The sequence below is a fragment of the Mastomys coucha genome, unplaced genomic scaffold (genome assembly GCF_008632895.1).
Source record: "Mastomys coucha isolate ucsf_1 unplaced genomic scaffold, UCSF_Mcou_1 pScaffold23, whole genome shotgun sequence".
Classification (NCBI taxonomy): Eukaryota; Metazoa; Chordata; class Mammalia; order Rodentia; family Muridae; genus Mastomys; species Mastomys coucha.
Window position 1 is genome coordinate 72632143 of NW_022196906.1, and position 20549 is coordinate 72652691.

Here is a 20549-nt window from a genome sequence, read left to right on the forward strand (position 1 = left end):
CCCACTCACAAGTGAGGTTCCGGAAAAGACACCATGTGTCTGTCCTCAGCTCCCACATCTAAAAATCTATGGACAGAATAACTGGACTCAGTGGATTATTTTAAAAGACAAAAACAAAAACCAAAGACATAAAGTTGGGAGGGGACATAAGTGAGGATGGAGGTGTCAGCTTAGGAGAAGTTATGGGGAGGACTGAGGAGTGAATATGATCAAAATACCCAAAGAATTGATACACATATTATATTTAAAATGCATTGGTCTGGGCAGTGGTAGCGCACGCCTTCAATCCCAGTACTTGGGAGGCAGAGGCAGGCGGATTTCTGAGTTCGAGGCCAGCCTGGTCTGCAGAGTGAATTCCAGGACAGCCAAGGAGACGCTGAGAAACCCTGTCTTGGGGGAAAAAAAAAACAAAAAACTAAAATGCATTGGGTTAACATTTATTTTATTTTTACTTTCTATTTACTTATTAAAACAGGATCTCACTCTCTCTCTAAAGATAGCTTGAAATTCACTTGGCAGCCCAGCCTGAACTGGGACTTGCTGCGATCCTCATGTTTCCTGAGTTCTGGGATTACAAGGGCACTCTATCATGCTTAGCTGGCACTTCTTTCAAAAGCCAGTATGTAAAAGCTTTAGTGAGAGAGAGAGAGAGAGAGAGAGAGAGAGAGAGAGAGAGAGAGAGAGAGAGAGAGAGAGAGAGAGAGAGAGAAGGAGAGATTTTTAGTTAAAAGTTAAGGCTCAAAACCTCCAAGGGCCTTTCTTTCCTTTTAAATTTAACCTGTGATGTTCTTTCAAAGTTTCTTGTGTTCTCATACTTCTTGCTTTGTACTTATAACAATGGTTGTACCACGGCCGGCTGGCTTCCTTTACTACACACTAATACACACACTGGACTCACTAACAGATCTTACTCTAAAGGTTTTCTTTACTATCTCCTCCATGTGATCAAGCATAGAGCAGGCAGCGCATACATGTACCATCTGCTAAAATATATTAAAGTCTGATCAGTTTTCCTCCTACAAGGTAGGAGAGAGTGATCTTCCCATAAAGATTTAAGTCCCTGATCAAGCCTCACCCCTGACACACCCCAGCATTCATTCTACCAATACTTCACAACAGGACATGGGTTTGTTTTTTTCTTGGTTTTTGTTTTGTTTGTTTGTTTTGTTTTGTTTTTTATGTCAGGTTGGGAGGTTGGGGTTATGTGCTGGCTAGTTTATGTCAACTTGACACAAGCTAGGGTCATGGGAGAGGAGGGAACCTCAATTAAGAAAATGCCTCCATAACATCAGGCTGTAGGCAAGCCTGTAAGCCATTTTCTTAATTAAGGATTGATGTGGGAGGGCATAGCCTGTCAGAGTTGAGCCACCCCTGGTCTGTAAGAAAGCAGGCTGAGCAAGGCATGTGAATGAAGCAAGTCATTAAAGCAGTAATCCTCCATGGCCTCCGCATCAGCTGCGCCTTCCTGGTTCCTGACTTCTTCACTTCTTCAAATGATGAATTGTTGTATGGAACTGTGAGTGAAATAAACCCTTTCCTCCCCAAGATGCTTTTAGTTATGGTGTTTCGTCATAGCAATTGACCCTAAGGCAGGTTTACAAACTGCATCATCAACCCATATGTGCCCTCGTCATTAAGAGTCTTGAACTTTCCCACCCCTTGAACGTTCTGACTTGGAAACGTGTAACTTTAAAGAATTCTTAAGAAACACAATCTTCCATTCAAGAAAGAAGCGCTTGCACTTAGCCATATGCACCCCTGCTGACCTAAAAGGCAAAAGCTTCCCTGAGGGGCTTCCCCCGTGGATTGTTAGCTCATCATCTACAAAGAGGCTTGAAAGTGGCACACTTAGGTACTTTCCAACCGTAGCCCTTGCAGGATAAATTTTTGAGCTTGTTTCTACATCTAAAACTGGGGAGGATTAACTGAGAAGTAGAAACAATAAGCAGTAGTTCAGGATCCAACTGCCCTTTGTGCCTTTAAGGTTTCCCCCGCGGAGAGAGGGGAGGAAGGGAGTGACCCTTGGTTGACAAAAGGAACTGTAACTGTTTCCTCTTCCTGTTCAAAACGGCTAGGTCTCCTAGCAGACAATCTTAAGACAAGGTCTTTGAAATATGCCGAGGGCCTTTTCAACCGTCCCGACCCGGGCCGCAGCCTGCACCGGCGTTAACAGGGTCTGGATTCTCCGGAGCGCGAGGGCATCCTCCGCAGACCTGGAGGGAGCTGCGGTCCCGGCGGTGCGTGTCCCCGCTGCAGCCTCCTCTCCCAGGCTCCAGCGCCTCGCGCTCCGCCTCGGGCTGCACCTTCGGTGCCACGCCTGGAGCGCGCGGCTTGCCAGGTCCCGAGGGTCAGCGCGCGGCCGCGGAGGCCAGTGCCCGGGAATAACCCCGCGGGCCCGCCCCTCCGCTCAGGCTGCCCGGCGGGGCTCCGTGATTGGCTGGCGCCGCCGCGGGTGGGGGAATGGCGTGACCCCGCTCCCCGGCTCCCCGCCCATCCACAGCTCGGCGCCCGAGTGCTGGCCGGAAGTGAGGCCGTGGGGGTCCGTGAGGGTGCGGGGTGGGGGTGGAGGATGCGTCACTGGGACAGAGAGGGTCCCTCGGGCCACCCGCAGCGATCGCCCACCCGCACTAGCGCCTTGCAGCCTGGGCGGGGCCTCGCCGGGTTCGGCTCTTGAGCCTGGGCTCGACTGGCCTCGCCTGCAGCTAGTTGTGTAGACTACAGGATTGTGGACTCAGCCGCTTCTGCATTATCACATGCAGACCTCAGTAAAGGAGGCTTCTGTTTGCGTGAAGTATGGAGGGTGAGAACCAATAAGCACCACCATTACAGTGTGTGAACGTGCTGAGAAGGAAACTAGAGGGGGATTGGGTTTGGGCATGGTAGTGCCAACCTGTGGGGCCTATGAGGAGGTTAGAACTTGGAACTGAAGAGGGGGAGAGTACACGGGCTTGGAAGCCTCGCTTTGCAGTGCTCTTTCCTCGTTCTCTCAACATTGAATTCTTACAGCATTTAATTTTTTTTTTATTTGCTAAAAGTGCATCACTTTTCATAGCGTAGTGCTTATTATTTGAGTCCTCAGAAATAAAGCATTTCCCCAAAGACCAGTCAGTAGATGTATACACGATGTTTACTGCTGGCTGAGTACAGAGGGCAATTTTTTTTTTTTAAACGAATAACATATTCGTGAACGTTTGCTGAAAATCAATTCTCTCTTTTTAGGCTTATCCCATACACCCAGAGTAGCACCCTTCCTCCCTGCTCTTTGGAAGCCTTTCTTGAATGTTTAACTGCAACACAGCTTCCCACAGCGTTCGGGTCCTCGAACCTTCTCTGACCCATAAGCTACTGAAAGCACAGAGTACCATAGGATGTTTATGTTAGATTTTTGGGTTACCATAGTTACCTGTAACGTAGCCATAGTAACAAGTGAAGAAAACAAGCAAATAAACAAAAACTCATAGCATGAATTTGAGACTCTCTAAGTCTTATGTATCTTGAAACAGCCTACTGAATCTGATTTGCTCTTATAATCATGGAGAGGGTAAACGGTCTTCTTGGGGTGGTGTGTGTGTGTGTGTGTAAGTGATGGCCTTCTACAGTCTACTTCAATAAACACCCATTTCTTTTTGCTTTTTATGTACCTGTCCCAATACCATACTAGAAGTTTCTGCCCTTATCTTGAGGAAAAGAGATGTTAGAAACAGGAAGTGATACAAGAGAGCAGAATGCTCTAACTATGGGTAAAGTGGGGAAAGAACATTTTGTTCTGCTTTATATTCTGTGAAGCAAAGCCTAGCAAGAGAGGAAGACAGAAATGAAAAGATGAAATAAATGCACATCAGAAGTCTAAAGATGTTAATCTTATATATCAATAAGCCGCACTGTAATAACATTGTATTCTGTATTGCCTAGTTTTAAAACGTTTACAGCTGCTCCAAATTTATGCTTGGAAAGTGTTTGTTTAACTGCTTGTAAAGGGCAGCATACTATGTAATCATTTAGATTAGAAGACAATACTGCACGTTGACATAAGGGAATATGTGCATTTGGAAGAAAAAGGTATATGTAATCGAATAGTAAGCAGTAGTCTTCAATAAATGATTAAGTTGGTGCTGAAGAGATGCTTCAGTTATCAATAGCATGTGTTGCCTTTGGAGAGAACTTGGGGTTGGTCCCCAACACCTCCATGGTGGCTCAAAACCATCCCTCACTCCAGTTCCGGGTGGATCTGATATCTTCTGTACTCCCTGGGCACCAGGCACACACATAGTACAGATGCATACATACAGGTAAAATACTTGTGAGTGTAAGATAAAAAGAACTCGCCGGGCAGTGGTGGTGCACGACTTTAATCCCAGCACTTGGGAGGCAGAGGCAGGCAGATTTCTGAGTTTGAGGCCAGCCTGGTCTACAGAGTGAATTCCAGGACAGCCAGGGTTCTACAGAGAAACCCTGTCTCGAAAAAATAAAATAAAATAAAATAAAAATAATAAAAGAAAGATAACTCATTTTAAACAAAATAAGCTAACTCAAAAACTTGTAAATTTTCTCTTGAAACTTAAGTGGTAAAAAGTGAACTTGAGTCTATGAGAAACTGTACTACCATCTTTGGTCTGAAAGAGTATATCATATGGGTCAGTCGCACAAAATCTAGGCTTTTCACAATAGATGTTTTTCTGTTAACTAAAATACCACATGACCTAGAGTGACATCATCTTTTAAGGCTAATTAGAGAACTTGTTTTTATAAGTGATATTACTGGGGCAAAGAATATTGAGTACATATTACCAGCTCTAACAGAATATAAATCACTTTGAAAGTATACCTAGCCAGGGTTCATTCCCTAACTTCAGAAGCCGTATCACTACACTCTACCAGTTTACATAGCTAATGTTTGGCTAACAGTAAGCTTATCAACAGCTTTTTATCTAATCTTTAGCTCTTGAATAGATTATTGAATCAAATAAATTAGTTTTAAAATTTATCTTGATGACCAGCAAAATAAAAGACTCAATGATAATCTGACCTGGTTGAAAACCTTTCCGTTTAGGTAACAACTTTATTGAGATATGATTTATAAATTGCAAAATTCAGCCAAATGAAGTATAGACTCCAAGCATTTGAATTAAGAACTTTGTGAAGCCAGGTCAAGACTTCGATTTTACCAACTGGCTTTGCAGCCATAGATATGCCACTTGAGTCTTCTCTGGCTTGATTGTTTTTATCATTGTGCTGTTCATAGAATAAAACCAGGGATTGGAGAGATGGCAGAGAGGTTAAGAGCACTTGTTCTTACCAAGGACTGGGGTTCAATTCCCAGCACCCTCATGGTGGCTCCCAAATGTGCCAGGGTATCCAGTGCCCTCTTCTGACCTCCTGGGGCACTAGGCACACATGTGGTACACAGACATGCCCGTGAGCAAAACATTCTTATAATTACAATAGAATAATAAAAATGGTTACAATCAAGCTTTACTGGAAAAGGTATCAGTAATTAGAAATTTATCAGTAATAAAAGAGAGAAATTGGTATGTTTTTAACTTTAATTTTAAAAATGTATATGAGTGTTTTGCATATATATATGTGTATATATATGTATATATACGCGCACATATATGTATGTGTGTGTGTGTGTGTGTGTGTGTGTGTGTGTGTGTGTGTATATGCATGCCTGGTGTCTGCAGAGGCCAGAAGAAAATGTTCAGTCTCCTAAAACTGGACTTATAGATAGTTGTGAGCTACTAAGTGGTTGCCTTTAACTGCTGAACCATCTCTCTGCCCCCCCCCCAAATTTGACTACTTGTTACAATAAATATAATAATTTCTATCTCATGGGGGAAGTGCTTGGTATTCAAATTAATACAAACGAGGTTTTTTTTTAAAAAAGAGAATTATACTTATGTGTGTGTGCTCACATGAGTTTAGGTATGTCACATCTGTGTATGTATGTGAGGAGGCTAGAGAGTGTCAGATCCCTTGGAAATGGAATTACAGGTGTTTGTGAGCTGCCTGATGTGAGTTCAGGTCTTCTATAAGAGCAACAAGTGCTCTTAGGTCCTGAGCTATTTTTCAGTCTTGCCTTCACCCTAATTGTATTGCTCGGAGTCCTGGGATACAGTCCTAAACAGAAAGCTTATTAGAGGATGGGATAATAACTGTTAAAAAGCAAATATTGTGTGTTAAATAGTAATGAGTGATAAGGAAAAAAAACAAGTAGAGAAAAAGGCTCCGGAAAACAGAAGGTAAAGCAGAAGGTGGTATGGAGTGACAGAAAAGTGTCATTTGCTTCCTGAGGAGGTGGTGTTTATGCAAAGATCAAAATGAAACAAAGTTGCAAGCCTTAGAGATTTCTAGGTTAAATCCTTGCAGGCTTGGAGAAGCGTCAGAGCCAGGGTTCTGAGGTGGTCTAGTGTTCAGTGTGTTCAAGGAGGCTATTGTTTAGGAAGACTACAATGTCTAGCATGGCTTGGTCCTGGAAACCTGACTGGGGTGATGAGGGAATGACAAGTAGGACAGGCACACTTACAGAAAAGTGGAACGTATCATTTTGATGGAATGGCACTGCTACTGGACAACCTGCAACTTCCCTGTCTTATGATGCACAGCTCAAGAAACTGTTAGCTAGTCTTAGTAGGTCTCCCTAGAGGAGCAGTCTCAGGCTCCAAGGGGAGGAAGCTGCGGTTGCTAAGATTTGCACATACTGGCTAGTCATTCTTACATACTCCCACCTGGACCAGAAGAAGGCTTTGCTGTGTCTTGGAGCCTCACCCAGACAAAGGTGCTGCCAATTCCCTTGGGTCGAAGGCATTGGTCTTTGTCAATCATGTACTCAGGGCTTCCTCTGTTGCTCCACAGGAGGCAGATAATTTTAGAAGATTAGAAAAAATAGCAACATGTTAAATAATTAAAGTCCAAAGGCTGTTGTTAGGATTTGGGCTTCAATTCTCTGTGTCATCCTAGATTCTAGTCAACTTTGAGATGCTTGGAGACTAACATAGACAGCACTTTAGAGACAGGTTTCATTATATCATGCAAATCGAACAGTAGCAGTTTCAGTCATTAGAATTTGGTATTATAATGAAGCTGTTAATTACATTTTTAATTCAACTGAGCTGCTATTGCAATAAAGCAAATTGTCCAAGATACTAAATAATTCCTTCCTCAAAAGTAAACCTGAGGCAGTCTTGTTACATCCTTGGAAGTGTATTAGAGGAGATCTGGGCCCACTGATAAAAACTAAGAGCAAAGTGTCTGGGGTGGGAGATGCTGACATAATTTAAAAGTAAATAGAGAATAAAATCATTATTTAATGGAGAAAGCAATCTTTTTTTATATTACCACATGAATGCTACTGAAGAACTTTCTCAGATCACATGATAGGTAAAATGGCAGGGATAGCTTCTTATAGTTCTCAGTTCCGATGGCCAAGAATCCAAGTCTTGTGGTACCCAAAACACTTCAGTTCCATTATTCGTAGGCATTGAATCGTAGGTATGTTTTTATTTGGGAAAATAGTTACGATGGGATGGGAAGTTTTACAAGTTCTGTGCTTGTTTTACAGATTTACACTTGAATTCAAAGATACTAAAATGAGGGTAGCTCTGAGGCTGGTCATTTCGAACTTTCTGGAGTAAATTTAGCTGCTATGTTGGGGAAGATCCCACCTGCCTGCCTCTGATTGCATATGTAAATGACATACTGGGAATGCTAGGCTCTGTGGTACATGGAGCTAAAACAGGGATTAACCATGGCACCGCTGAGTTCATGCTTCACCCATTCAAAAAAAAAAAAAAAAATGGTTAGTGACTTCTTGTCCCACCCAGATTCCAAAGAACTGTAGTCAAATGATGCCCCAAGTCTTGTAAATGGCATTGAGAGGAGAAACATGCTAGATTTGGTTCATTACTTGCCTACAGATCTTAACAGTCCCTGGTAAGTGAAAGCTATGAAACAATTACAGTGAATATGGTGAATGCTGAGAAGCCAGGTTGCAGGGATGGACCATTCACATGCCACTTGAATGACAGTTCATGTATAGACAGACACGCACTTATGGTTAGCACTCTGCACTGTTTGCAGGGAAGGCGGGCCTTATTCAGTGTTTGTAGAAATGAATGGCAACTAAGTGTTATTGCTACAGCAATTTGTGGACGCTTAAACATTATCTAACGTGTTTATAGCTTGTATATTCGTATTCAGTGGTCTGGATCCTGGAACACTGCTGGATACACGGTAAACATTTTAACCATAAATAATTTTTTAAAAAAAGGTTTCTACACCGAATGACTGGTTGGCTGTGTTGTGTCACTGGGTGTAAAGCACAGCAAAAGGTTACATTTCTAGCGTTTGAAGTAAGAGTTGTACAATACTCAGACGGAGGCCTTGATTTAATCAAAAGGCAGAGAAAACTAGAAAGGCTTTTATGTTTGTGTCTGAGTCCCTTTTAAGTGTTTAAATTTGCCCAGCTAAAAGACATTGCAGTATTTCATTACAAGACTGATAATTTCGTAGAGTAGAAATATCAAAACTCCCAATAGTGTGTGATCAACCTATCCAAGAATTACGGTGACAAGTTCCGAGTGATTTCTGTTGCTTCGATCATCTCAATATCAGCCCCACCTAGGTTTTAGACCCTCGCTGAAACCATGAAAAGGATCCCCTTCAGAATGGTGGAGAAGCCCGTTAGGTGGGCGGACACCTGCCAAAAAACCCCACTCCAGACCCTGTCGCCCGGCTGCTGGAAAGAGTTCAGGGCATCCAGAACTTCACTGTGGCTATTGCGCAGACTCTGCGTCCCACGCAGGCTTATTAGGAAGAAGCGAGAAAACTGCCCCGAGACACGTGAACCACGGGGGACCAACCCTGGCTTCCTCTGCGCACCGCATCGGATTCTGGAATTTACAAATCACGAAAGTTCTATCGCCCCAGGATTGGCTCCAAGGCCGCATGACATCATAGCGCTTGATCCTGCCTCCGGGCTCGGATTGGCTGGCCGCGCCATTGTGACGTCACGGTCAGCCCACGCCGGGGTTGAAGCTGCCGGGCGCCTTCCTCTTGCATCGCGGCTGCCGCTTGCTCCTGTTCCCGCGCCTGCTTGCACATCCTCCTGCTCTCACGGTCCTGCTGCCGTCCGGTGCTTCCCGTAGCCGCTCAGGCCTAGAGGTGAGCCGCCTGCTCCAAGAACTTGGCCGATGCCGCGGCACCGGGGTGCGGCCAGGCTGCTGGCGCCGTGAGGTCCGGGTTGGGCGGGGGGCGGCAGGCACCGTGGCCGGGGGAGCGCGGGGCGCGGGCGGAGAGGAGCTCCGCTGGGATGGATGCTGTCGCACCTGTTCGTGGGTGGCAAGCCACTTTGGCGCGCTGACAGGCGCGGAGATCGCAGGGAGGGATGGCGGCGCGCTTGGATCTTCCTCTGAGCTTTCTCTGAGCGACCACAAGGGCTGTCGAGGAGGAGCCCGCGCGGGTCCGTGCGGTACCGGGCTTTGGGGCCGCGCGCCGGCCTTTCCTTGCCTTCCTCTCCTTTGCTGCTGCCAGGGACGCCCGCTAGCCCACGACCACTCCGGCGAGTATCTGCAGCCCTGCCTGCCCCGGGAGGGTGGAGACGCGGGCGCAGAGCTGCGGGTAACGGCCTGGAGTCTGCGAATCCATAAAGTGCGCTGCTTGGAGTTTTAGGGAAAGTGCCCTTTATTGTTTCCTTGCCAGCAAGCCTTCCCTTTCCCCTATCCTTAGTGTGGAGAGAGTAACGCCCAGAGAGAGTTCTTTTTAGATGATCCTGAAGCCTTTCGGCACCTTTGAACTTAGCGTCCCCGCTCAAGATTGTGTTATGCTCATCTCCAGGCGCCTTGATTGCAAATTTGAAGGATGCATTGGATGGATTTTCGTAAGGGGAGGGGGCGATTGAAAGAATGCAACGCATGACTCATTAGCTGAAGGATACCCGGAGAGGAGTCTGATAAGAAATTGTGGGGAGCGAGCAGCCCAACCCCCAGCCTCGACTTTCTGTTTTTTAATGTCAGGGCTGGTGGCAGGAAGTGTTTTTATACTGTTGTACGGGAGGGTCACTGTTGCCTGTTGGTTTTGTAATTCGTTCCTCTAACCGCTTGGCAGTTATAACCTGTTGGTTTGTACTTGCGAGTCTTTGTGCTTTTGCAAAGTCTCAGGCCACAGCATTTGGGTCAGAATCTACAGATACAGCCAGCATCTCGTTAGGTGAATGCGAACGCACACCTTAGATTTCCATCTATGGTTGGGCGCAAGTGCATCGTTTATCTAGTCAGCCCCAGTACTGCCTAGTTTCTCCGCCAAAGCTCTGACCTTGAAAGAAATGCTACTTTCCTTTGAGATTTTTCTCCTGATGATAACGTCAGTGCCAGTCTACAGTAGGCCATCTCCTTTTCTATTTTCTTTTTGTTTTTTTAATTTCGAAGTGAAGACAGGAGGAATGTTATATACTTTCACAGAATGGAGGGTAAATTTAACCATGAATGAGATACATGATTGTTGGTTTTTTAAATAGGTAACTAGTTAGTCCAAACACTGTTCTTACTTGACTAGGTTTCCTTGTTAGCCAATTGGATCCCATGTTACTGATTTGTTAGGTGGTTTCAAGAGTCTGTAAATGGAAGGAACCCAACAGGGGGTCTGCTAAATAGTGGCTGGATAAATGTTTCCTTTTCCTTTCCTGGGATTAACAGTGTTTCTCTTGGTCAGGACCTTAGCTTTTGGATGCCTGTTGTGTGCAGGATTCTTCCCGCCCCCGAGCAATCCTGCTCTGCCTTAGCCATAATTACTGCTTGTGCTGCTGTTAGAGGTGAAGCACTCACCTTTCTGCTAGATTTCCAACTTGAAGTATACATACAAGACAAGGCAAAATTGCTTGCCTTGTCTTCCGGGAACTGTGGCAGAGCAGAGCATGTTTGTTGCTTTTCTCTCTGACACACACTAACCTTCCCAGGGGTGTGTGTGCTTGAAACATTTTATATATATAATATATGTGTACTATGTATGTATATATGTATACATGTATATGTATATACATATGTACACATGTATATATGATATATATTATATATGTATATATTCTACTTTTGCCTGCCAACTCACAATACCATAGACCACTTTCCCTTGGTCTTTTCCTGCATGCGTTCCCTTTAGATACCATTCACACACCTGCTTCCCCCCATGCCTCTTTTCTGTTTTTTTTTTTTTCCTGCTGCAGAGAGTTGAACCCAGAAGTTCACACATGCTTAGCCAATGCTGCCACCGAGTTCCGTCCGCCTTGCTTCATGAACAAATGATAAGAACACATTTGCTAAGTGTTCCTTTCCATACACCAGGGTTCTCTAGCGAGTCCCATTACCCATCTTTTTGTTAAAAAACCTGGAACTAGAGCCAGGTGATGGTGGCGTACTCCTTTAATCCCAGCACTTGGGAGGCAGAAACAGGCGGATTTCTGAGTTGGAGACCAGCCTGGTCTACAGAGTGAGTTCCAGGACAGCTAGGACTACACAGAGAAACCCTGTCTCGAAAAGCCAAACCAAACCAAAACAAAACAAAAAATCCTGGAACTAGCACCTGGATGGTAGCAGCACCTGTACCATCCCAGCACTGGGGAGGTAAGCAGGCAGATCTCTGTGGGTTCGAGGCCAGCCTGGTCTACAGAGCGAGTTCCAGGGCTAGGGCTACACAGAGAGACAGGGTTTCTCTCTCTATAACCCTGGTTGTCCTGGAACTCGCTCTGTAGACCAGGCTGGCCTCGAACTCAGAAATCTGCCTGCCTCTGCCTCCCAAGTGCTGGGATTAAAGGCGTGTGCCACCACTGCCCAGCCAGAAAACACACAACTCTTATCTCCAGCATTCCATGTTTTCACTACATCTGTTGTTGGATTGTTTGTCTAATCAGCTATATGTCATTTATGTAATTGTGCTATTTGGTAACTTAAAATACTCTAACCATGTGCTTACCCATCTTAAACCATCTAGGATTAGCAATTTTCTGTTTTCCAAGTCTGCCTGAAATATGTTCCTTTATTTATCCTATACTTGATTTATTTGTTTTAAGATAGGGTCTCATGTAGTCTAGGCTGACCTCATCTTAAGGGTTTCTGAGGTCAGTCCTCAACTCCCGATTCTCCTCCATCTATCTCTTGAGCACTGGGATCATAGGGTTAGGTTAACACATCTGGTCTGGGCTGTGGTCTGGGCATGGAACCCAGGACATCAGCATGTTAGGCAGGCGGTGTACCAACTGAGGTATGTCCCCAGTCTGCGATTCATTTTTATTAACTTTCTGGCTTTGGTTAGCTGGTATGTGTTAAATGTGTGTGTGGATGGGGTGTTTGGATCCAAAGATGAGTGAAGCAGTTTCTGATTCCAAAGGACTTCCTCTGATTTGGCTTACATTTGGAGCCCTTTTGTGCGTACTTATTTTCTACTTTACACCAAAGGAGAGTCAGAGGTAGGTTTCTGGGACACGTGGCACAACTGTCTGTCAGATAGTGTCTTTCCCTAAGAATACTGAGTTGCTCAGGATGCTTTTGATTCATGAAGCAAAACCCAGTTCAAGTAAGCTTACCCTCACACCTTTGTAATGGTCTTGAGTGCAAGACCTTTGCTCCAGTTCTCTGCAGTCCTCTGACATACCGGTTATAGATCCTTAGGCTCCTTCTGCAAGATGACTCCTGGTAACCGTCTGGATTCCCCCGTGAGGTGCTTTACCTTAAGTCTCAGCTTGAGCAATAACAGGCAGAAGGATCTGATAGCCTGGTATTTATCCCACCCGTGGGTTGACTACTACTACTACTACTACTACTACTACTACTATTATTATTATTAGATGTTTTCTTTATTTACATTGCAAATTGTATCCCCTCTGAAAACCCTCCTATCTCATCCCCCCTCTCCTACTCACTAACCCATCTGCTCCCCAATTCCCTGTCCTGGCATTCCCCTACACTGGGCCATCAAGCTTTCACAAGACCAAGGGCCTCTCCTCTTATTGATGTCCCACAAGGCCATCCTCTGCTACACAAATCTAGCTGGAGCCATGGGTCCCTCCATGTGTACTCTTTGGTTGGTGGTTTAGACCCTGGGACTCCTAAGTTCACCATACTGGCTGCTGTACCAGCTGTTCTGGAGGGCTTGCATTAACACCTGCTTGTTGAAAATAAGAGGAAGTTTGGAGTGTGAACAAGTGTGGAATCGTTGAGCAAGAAGGAAGTGCAGGTGACTGAAGCTGGTAGAGACAGCAGAAGTCCGACTTTAGTCTGGCTTTGCAGTAATAACGACTGACTTATTAAGGTTGTGGTGTCAGAGCACTAGATCACTTCCTGAGAACGAACCTCAGACCCTATTAATTGATACCAGAGCATTCTCGCTTTATAATAAGATGCTCAGTGTAGATACCAAGGTCACAACTCATGCAGCCTAGACGTTTCTGGTGCCAGATCCTGTTTTCTTTCCTGAGATGTCCTGTAACAGAATACTGCAAGTAGGTCTCCCTCCCACCCTCACCCCCACCTAAAAGGAGGAGTACATTGAGTGCTGTGCTTAGGAAATAGGAGTCTTGTCGGCATATAGGATGGGTTGGCTAGGATGGAGGCTCGGAATGTGGAGAGAGCCTGAGAATATGGAGAGGTAGCAGTCTGGCTTACCTCACACAATAAATGCATGTGACAGACTGAAAAAGCACAGGCTCGGGAATGCATGGTTCAAGTAAAGCACAAGTGTGCTAGCTAGTGTTAACGTTTGAAAAGGCATGGGTGTTTAAGCATTGGTGGGTAGAACTGGTTGCATTGTTCCTTCACATGCTATCAACATGAGAAATTAGCTTTGAGTCCTGGTGTCTGTCTGTCTGTCTCTCTTTCCCTTTCTCTCCCGTTAAAGATGAAAGGTTAACATTTCTTAGTTTCAGTTTTGCCAAGAATAAACCCTTTGTTTCTGTTTGGCAGTGGATAGAGAATGAAAATTGAGATCTCTTAGGTCTCGGAACGGCAGGACAACTGGTGGAGGGATTGCAGCAGTGGAAGCAAACTCTGCTCTTTTGGCTTCTGGAGCTTGGATCTTGAAACATTACTCTAGGAGATGTTTCAGTCTAGGGAGGCAACTTGTTAAGGTAACACATCTGACCAAATGTGAGTTTCTGCGATAGGGCCTCTGTCCCCGTGCCCTGATTTCATAAACGTTACTGTCACCAAACTCTCTGTTTCCCATTGGCGTGCATTTTTCCCATGGGGACATTTTTTTGTTGACTTGAGGTCATCTACTTTAAGCATTGTGTGATCCTTGGGTTTAAAACCGTCCTACTTGGTGAGTTTTTAGAAGTTTAAATTCCAGCATAGAGAGATGACTTGGCTTGGAGAGCTTGAGGACTTGTTAGATTAGAACCCATGACTGGGGATCCGGGGCGGGGGTGAGGGGAGGTGGAGTGAGGACGCCCATTTGTATTCACAACACTAGGAGACATTGGTAGACAGACTCCTGGAGGTACCAGACAATCCAGACCTGACACCTCAGAAACTTACAGACGGATGAGATACCCTGTTGTGTCCCCACCCCCAAAGGACAGCACCCGAGGGATAATGGTATAACGATACCCTCTGGCTTCCACAAAGCCCACAGGTGCACAACTACACAGAGACCAAATTCCTACCCTTCCTGTCCCTTCCTTCCCCGCCTGTTGTGTATGAAATGCGGCTGTAACTGTATTCAGGTAGTAAGGATACCCTAGTACTCCCTATTGTCAGGTAGACTTTAGTGTTTTTGACTTAACATCTTATATGGTTTGAGGTGTAGGGCGAAGCGTGTTGCTGTTCTTTTTGCTGTAAGCTTTTCAGTGTTGATTCTCTCTTGCTTTTTCTAACTAGAATAACCATTTTCTTGAAAAAAACTTTTAAGTATATTCTTAGTTACTACATGAGGCTAGACATCCCCCTCATGCTGGCGATGGTTCCTACTGGCCGGTTTCCACCTGTGCCGTTTCCTTTTCTCCTGGTTAATAGATGTTTCTTGTTACTAACTTCTAGGAAGCCATCTTGAGCGGGCTTCATTGGAACCAGGCTGGGGAGTTGGTCTCTTGGGGCGGGGGGGTGTTCTGACTTTCTGAAGCCAGAAGAACTGTTCCCCCTTCGTCTTGGCACAGTAAATTGTGACCGAGTGCTATGAATTCTCCTTCCTTAAAGAGTATTCTCAGGATACCAAAATCAGTAATTACCCATTTGCTTCTCTGGGGTTTCTGCAGTATGGTGAGTCCCCAGGGGTAGTGTTTGAGGCACACCTGCTTCTTTGGAGAAGAAACAAATTAATATTTACAGAGGCTACTGAACCCCAGCCAGCTGTTTTGTTAGCTGATTTGCACAATTGAAAATTAGCATTCGCTTCTGACAGAACTTGGGAATGTCTTGGGAATTTAAATGCGCCTTAGGATCTGAGATGCATGCATCTAAGGAAGGAAGGCCATAGGACCCAGATTAGAGTCAGTGCCTTCCGAGTTAGCAGCCACATAGCTGTGTAGGCTTCTGCACTTACTGAAGTGTGGACTGTCGTAGGTAAGTTACACTACCTCCCAAGATCCCAGCTTGTGTCAAGAGTTCCGGTATTAACTGTACCCACTTTGAGTGGTGCTGGATCCCTCAGTATTACGTGTGAAAGTTAAATAGGGTATCGACTGGTTATTGCAGGAAAGAATTCCCTCTGTACAGGATGCCACTTGAAGCACAGTTTATAACAACAATAGATTAGAAGATATCCTACCACAGAATAAATTGGGCCATAGCTTGGCAAGGGCATACACCCATTAGTGTGTGCTAAATGGAGCTGTTCTTTTTCTTTTGTTTTGTTTTTACCACGAGCTACTTTTGTTAAGTGCTCAACATAAACTAATTCACTTCCAACTAGCTCACTGGACCTTATAAGGTAAGAGACTGAGTTTTACAGACGAGAAATAGGGTTTAGAAATGTTAACCTCGGTGTTCAAAGTTCCATGGAGAGCCAGGCAAGTGCCACAGAGTCTCCTGGGCTTTTGCAGTGCTCTAACCCCTAAGGCCCAGGCACCTGCATGGGCAGCCCTGCTTCAGAAGGCAGAGGAGGCGAGTGGAGCTCGTGTCCATCCCATTCCAGAAGGCTGGTGACAACATAAAGGCTTTGTTGACTGTAACTAAGCAGAGCTTTAGAAGAAGTGGACAGGGAGTAATAACTCTTGTGGTCGGGGCTTAAGAGGGGGGCTTTTCATTTCTTACCTTACTCCGTTTTTAGATAGTCTGAACTTAAGGCTCCTCTGTTTGGGCGTCAGTGAGGCACAGGTGGAGTGCCTCAGGGGCAGAACACTGGCCTACGGTTGCCCAAGGCCCCGATTCTATTCTCTGTACTGAGAAAACAAAAGGTGCAGACACTGGGACTCTGCTGTTCTCAGAAGCCCGTGTTGAGGAGCCTCGCATCCTCCAGTCTGACCTAGGGAAGCCAGAGTTGCTGTCCTGATGTGGGCTTGGCCCCATTAGGCTTTCTTTACAAGGTGTGTGAGGTCTGAGAGGTGTGTACTGCACTGGGTAGGAAAGGCACCCAGGTCCTCTAGGGAGCGTCCTCTCCATGCCCTGAGGAAGGGACATGTCAGTCAGAGTCAGTGAGCGTTTGGAGAACACTAGGTCATTCTGCTGCCTGCTCTGTTAAGAGCTGGTGTGCTGGGCTGGCCCGCTGGGCTGGCGTTTCAGCCAGAGGCACCTGCTGTCCCTTCTGTTCTCTTGGGATCCTTCCGGCTTCTCAGCACTGAATCTTCTCACTCTAGGTGAGCATTGTCACTAGGTTTGTGTGACAGGACTGAGGTGACTTGAAATAAAATCACTAGTCCTATGCTGGCTTATATATTATTAGCAAGGAACCTGGTAATAAAACCATCGAGACCTTGGGCCACAATCTGTAGAAGAGAGGAATACATGAATACTATTAAGCTTGCCTTTTAAAAACTACAGCCTTGCAACAGACTTTGAGAAATACCCCTCACGTTTCCGTTCTGGGTGTACTGCAGTCACCTCCACACGCTGGTACCAGTTATAAGATACAGATGTTTAGTCCAATTTTAACAAAGAAATGTGCCTTCATATTACATGCTGTAGGTTGGTTACACAGGCTCGACTGGAAACCTTCTAAATCATTTTCTCTTGAAATGTATTGTATAACTGTGTTATGTCTCTCCTCTTTTAATTTTAACTTGGCCTCTAATACAGCGTTTGTACGCTTTGTACAAATTAGCTTGGAGAACATTAGAATTTATTTTGAATATTCAAGTGATCACATCAGCCATGAGACTGCAATCAGATAGGAATTTTAAGTAGCTACCCAAAGAAGAAAATACTGCTTAAAAGCCTCTCGAATATTCATCTCGCAGCTATTTGCACTTGCAGCCTGTTGGGCTAGCTGTTCACGCCACTGAGGTAGAGCCCAGTGCATCTGCGCCCCACCTCTAAGGCAGCTGTCGGAAAGGGCAACTGGAGTTGTTTTGATGTCTTTGCTGTTGCCTTCTGTGCAAGTGCATTTCACACAAGGAGGTACCTGCTCTGAATGGGTGGGAGCTTCTCCATTGAGACTTTTCTTTAAAAATTAATTATTTACATTTCAAATGTTGTCCCTAAGACCTGTCAGAATCTCCATGTCCCTAGACAGGCTTTGAATACTGCAGTAGCTTCGTTTTCAAGTTTGGAATGGGCTTAGTGGGCTCAAAGAGGTTGCTTGTGAGTAGAGAACGTCGAAGCCATCCATTGCTTTCTTCCTCTGCCTCCCTTCCATTTTGGTGGTACTAGGAGTCGAAGCCAGGACCTAAGTCATGTCTATAAGTGCTCTGTCACTGAGCTGCACTCCCATGTAAGGTAGCTGCTGTTGTGTTTTTGTTTTTTTTGTTTTTTGGTTTTTTTTGTTTGGTTGTTGTTGTTTTTGACACAGAGTCTCATACTTAGCCCAGGCTGGCCTGGAACTTATCATGTAACTCCCTGGGTGCTGAGGTTACAGGCATGGATGTATTGCACCCTGGCCCAGACCCTTGCTTTTCTCTTTCTTTTTTTCTTTTTCTCTTTCTTCCTTTCTTCCTTCTTTCCTTTCTTCCTTCCTTCCTTCCTTTCTTTCTTTCTTTCTTTCTTTCTTTTTTTCTTTCTTTCTTTCTTTCTTTCCTTTTTTAGTTTTTCAAGACAGGGTTTCTCTGTGTAGCCCTGGCTGTCCTGGACCTCGCTCCTCTGTAGACCAGGCTGGCTTCGAACTCAGAAATCCACCTGTCTCTGCCTCCCAAGTGCTGGGATTAAAGGCGTGCACCGCCACCACCTGGCTGACCCTTGCTTTTCATTGAGCTGTAAAACAGAAGTTGAACTTCTCGTGGTTTTGAGAAACTGGACTCTTAAGATGGCGGTAAACATTCACAGACACTGTCATAGCTCACTGGTGATCTGCTGGTGGGATTGCTGTGGGATTCACTCACTGATTGCTCCTTTCTGCTGTTTATTTCTAGTCTACCTCTGAGCCCCGGGCTGCTGACTTCCTGTATCTCAGTCTATGTGGCTGTCACCAAGAATTCTGCTATTGTGTTGCATGGTAGGGTGCGTTAGTCTAGACCAGCTTGCCTAAGCCATCATTAAGCTAGAAGCAACCCTCACCTCAGCCACTGTCACTCTGTCTACCCGTCAGTCACACCAGGTGTGGTCCACCTAGGCCTGGCCTGGCCCTGTCCACTGCTCGGATGTTCCCAGTACATTTAGTTAGTGACTGCAGCTTCACTCTGCCTCCTTTCTGTCTCCCTTGTGGTCTGTTGCCAAAGTGGCTTTCTGGCACGTTGATAGGATCATTTTGGTTCAACCTAAAGGTCTCCTAAGACCTGCTGTCCTTTGACCCCGTGGCCTGGGTGTACGTACCTCTTAATCTGGACACTTAAAGACTTGGTTTCCCCCTGTGTTCACTTACTCCTGCTTCTGTGTCGTGTTTTATTTAGCTTCCTTGTGTATATCTGTATCTATTCCCACTATTTAAAAAACCAAGCAGAACGGTAACTGAAAAGCCACAGCACATCTCACCTTCTCCTTGATTCTTCTGGCTGAATTGGGTGTTCTGACTCCGTGGCCATTTGGCCTGGCATGCTGACCTCTGTGTGTCTCAGTTTTCTCTTACAAAAATGAGTATGACCGCCGGGTGGTGGCGGTGCACGCCTTTAATCCCAGCACTTGGTAGGCAGAGGCAGGTGGATTTGTGAGTTGGAGGCCAGCCTGGTCTACAGAGTGAGTTCCAGGACAGCCAGGGCTATACAGAGAACCCTGTCTTGAAAAACCAAAAAAAAAAAAAAAAAAAAAAAAAAAAAAAAAAAAAAAAAATGAGTATGACCAGTATTTTTCTTCTCAGGGTTTTCTCAGGATCGTCCTGGGAAAACTTTCTGTTTCAGAACCTGTGCTTTTCAGCTGTAGTGTAGGTATCTGCCAAATAGACGCATACACAAGTGTCCTTTGGATGTGTGCTTTACTCTGCACATGGCTGTGTGAAGCTTACGGGACCCCTGAGAACCGTGAGCTATGTGATCCTTCACAGACGAGGAGCCCACCCGGTCAGGGAACTGGGCCACATCTCCAGGCTAGGCGAGTAGAGCATCAGCAGCTCAGACTGTCTGCTAGACAGACATTCCTCCCACCCGCCCAGGGGTGATGAGTGCTATTTTAAAGGTGCTATTTATTTGCATATCACATTGTAAGTTTCAGGGTTGAATGTGCCTGCGATAGAACAGTCTGATGGCACTATTCCCAAAGAAGTCATAAAGTCAAGCTGTTGTGTAAGGACTGAAGGTGTCCATTATTAAAATAATACTGACTTGTCACCTTTTGGAACCTTATTTTGGTATGCACTGTGCCCAGGGTAAGGGTGGGCAGAGCTGGGTTAAGTAGCCACAAGGCTACCCGACTCATCAATTAGGCATATTCACTCACTGTAGAGGGCGGTGCTACCATCTGAGGAACATGGGTCCTAGCTGGGCGTTGGTGGTGCACATTCCGAATCCCAGCACTGGGAGGCAGAGGAAGGTGGGTCTATTGAGTTGAAGGCCAGCATGGATGACAGAGCGAATTGTAGGCCAGCCAGACTCTGATGGAGGACATTGACAGAGTGAACACGTTAACTTAGTGGTGAGGTATGTTGTAGGTTCGTATAGAGTGCTACGGGACAGTCATGGATACTTCCATCAGATTGGAAAGCCAGGAGGAAGCAGGAAGCAGTCTGGGAGAAAGAGGAACTAGTCATGCTGTTGGGGATAGAGAGGTACATGAGGAATCAGAGTCAGGAAACCCGTGAGGGAGGAAGTGTGAGCCCTAGGGCTACCCTGAGTAGCCTGAACAGGTCTCTGGTTTTGAGCAGCAAATAACGGTCCAAGTCTTGAAGGCCGAGCAGCGCCGTTTGAGAGGGGCTATGTGAGGACAGTGGAGGCATGGCGATAGCTTCAGTTAGACGGCAGCGCTGGGAGAAGCAGATTAAGTCTTATCAATCAATAGACTTCAGGGACTGGAGAGGAATCTAGAAATCATCTGGCCCGTTACACCTACTCT

The 20549-nt window shown here is 45.5% G+C and overlaps 1 protein-coding gene across 1 annotated transcript in view; it reads left to right on the forward strand.

Annotated features, from left to right (window-relative positions):
* Positions 1–9004: 9004 nt before the first annotated feature.
* The window catches only part of Elovl5 (ELOVL fatty acid elongase 5), a 65481-nt gene continuing 53936 nt past the window's right edge, over positions 9005–20549 (forward strand). Inside the window, exon 1 of the mRNA XM_031343084.1 lies at positions 9005–9162. The gene's annotated coding sequence lies outside the window, so the exon portion shown is untranslated. The remainder of the gene's footprint in view (positions 9163–20549) is intronic.